Raw genomic sequence first — 2,462 nt, forward strand, 5'->3', positions numbered from 1 at the left:
AGGTCAGGTTGGGACGGGGCTTGAGCAACCTGATCTAGTTGAAGATGTCCCTGCCCACGGCAGGGGGGGTGGACTAGATGACCTTTAAAGGTCCCTTCCAACCCAAAGTATTCTATGATTCTATGAAAGTAAGCAAAATCTTTTCGAACACTTTCTCCTCCCAACTCTGACTTCTTGAGCAGGCAGTCCCAGCCGGAGCTTTGTGTGGTTCCCTCTGTTTCCATCAGCACCACTGCTGTACTGCAGTACGGCCTTCAACAAGAAGGCTTCAGGCCTGCTTGTACAGTCCTTCAAGAGCTTTTCCTAGATTGTACATATGTAAGTGAGGTATCCAACCGCATGTTCTTCCTTTGCCCACCATTGATTTTTTCATCGCTGTCCCTGCGTATGTTAGCCTGAGTGGACAGAGCTGTATGTTACACTGCTGCAAGGTGTCCATCCCTTGATGTTACGTGTAGTCTTCAGAGCTCCATATGTGGTAGAAGTTGAAGTACCCTTCTCAGCACTTTCCATCTCATGTCAAAAATACTGTTACTTTTTTCCCTTACTGTTTGCCTTCCTGAAAAGTCCTCACAAATGCCTTGTGAAGATTGTTCAGAACATGTCTATCTCCAGCTCCTCATAGAGACCTGAGGCTTTCTCCTCAGACAAGGTCATCCCTGAAATGAAATTACTGAGACAACAGAGTCATGGGAGAGCATTTCAAGGCACCTTAGCTGCTTTCACGTTTTTGTGCTGGGCCTGGTTTGAGTACAGCCTACAAAGCATTAAAAGCATTGGCCCTAAAATCCAAAGCTGAGATAATGCCCTCACCTACTAAAAGGATAATCCAGCTCCTCTCTTTTCCTATTATTCTGATGTGGTTTTGATCAAATTGACCTGACCAGCACTTAGTGAGGCTTTACAGCTCTTGCCACAGTCTGACATGACATGAACTTGCAATTAAGAGGGCATGCTCCGCTGAAGCACAGAACGGGGCCAGCACTGAGAAGGGTTCCTAAACCGCTTCACGGTCTCTTCAAAGCTAAAAGTGCCAGAATAACGCTTTGTCCTGTTCAGGCGCAACTTGTCAGAGGGCAGCTTTGGATGGTTTGGGAGAGATTTATTTTGAAACTGGCACTAAACTGAGGTGCCCGCTTACAGGTCTCTGCGTGAGCACTGGGTGCCTGAACTGTCAGGGTAGTCACTGGAGCTCAGAGCGTGATGCCTTTCCCTACTGCACGCATCTGCTGCCTTGTGCGTGAAATTGCTGTTTCGTTGACCAAATCTCTGCTGTCTATACTTGAAATAAGCATCAGGTACACTTGTAGACACCTGTATGTGGATACCTATAGTCAGATGTCTTAAGCCAAATCCCCACCCTCGTTACAAAGTGATCTTGACTTTGCAGCATCCAGAAGTACCAGCATTTTTTAAAGAAAGTCTATTCCAAATCACCTTCCTTGAAAAATCATTTCAGTTCTGTGCAGTCAGTAGGTAGCCCTGTCAGAAATCCAGTCCTTTTCCACTGCATGGAAAACAGATTTAAAAAAGAATTTGTAAATATAATTTAAGTATTATTTTTAATTATTTAATACTTTTAAAAGCATTTGTAACTGTAGCCTCTGGATGCTCAAAGCCATGCCAGTTCAGCTCCAGAATTAACCCTAAAACTGGAGAATTTCCTGAGAGATGGAATACATTAATTTCTATCAGAATATTCAATAGGGTACTGAACAGGTTGAACAAACTCCCTCCTTCTTTATGAAAAATGTATCTGTGGTCAGGCAGTTTCCATGGCTGCGTATGTAGATATATAGGAAACACATTTCCCTTCAGTTTATTGCATGCTGCATTTTACAGTTGTGTTTTTGTATATTTACAACTAGGTAGGAGTAAGAAATACAGCAAGGTGTTTGATTTGAGTGCCTTTCAAGTTGAAAAAGAATGAGAAATGGTCTTAGTCCTCACTAATCGTTGTTGGCTGATTCTGAAGACCCACATCTTTTATACGTCTGCCAGGTTCAGAAACTCTGCGCAATCCGGCAGTTAGCACACCTGGGTCACTCTCTGCTTTCCTCATCTTCCACAAAGTGGAGCTGCAGCTGCACTAAGAGAAAGGAATGTGGAAAAATGATTGAAGCATAAGGAAATAATATTCTGCGCTGAAAAAAAGTTGAAGCTTGACAGCTGAAAGTGAAGGAGAGATAATTCATCAATCTAGCTTTGCAATGCTATAGATCCAGAAATCATAGAGGCTCCTCATCTTAATCCATTTTGAGTGAGCAATGAAGTGCATGTACTGCTTGCACATGGCATACCCTTTCTTTACCTTGGCACAAATCTTACTGGGGGGTGGTAGGATGTGTTTCTTGTGGGAGACAATGGTTGGTTTTCAAAACAGTGGTTTCATTTACAGGTAGAAACGTGTGGTGGCATGTACCGCACCACTGAGTAGTGGTGACTAGTTTCTATTGTGACTC

Source organism: Aptenodytes forsteri, unplaced genomic scaffold, assembly GCF_000699145.1.
Source record: "Aptenodytes forsteri isolate BGI_AS27 unplaced genomic scaffold, ASM69914v1 Scaffold71, whole genome shotgun sequence".
Taxonomy (NCBI): Eukaryota; Metazoa; Chordata; class Aves; order Sphenisciformes; family Spheniscidae; genus Aptenodytes; species Aptenodytes forsteri.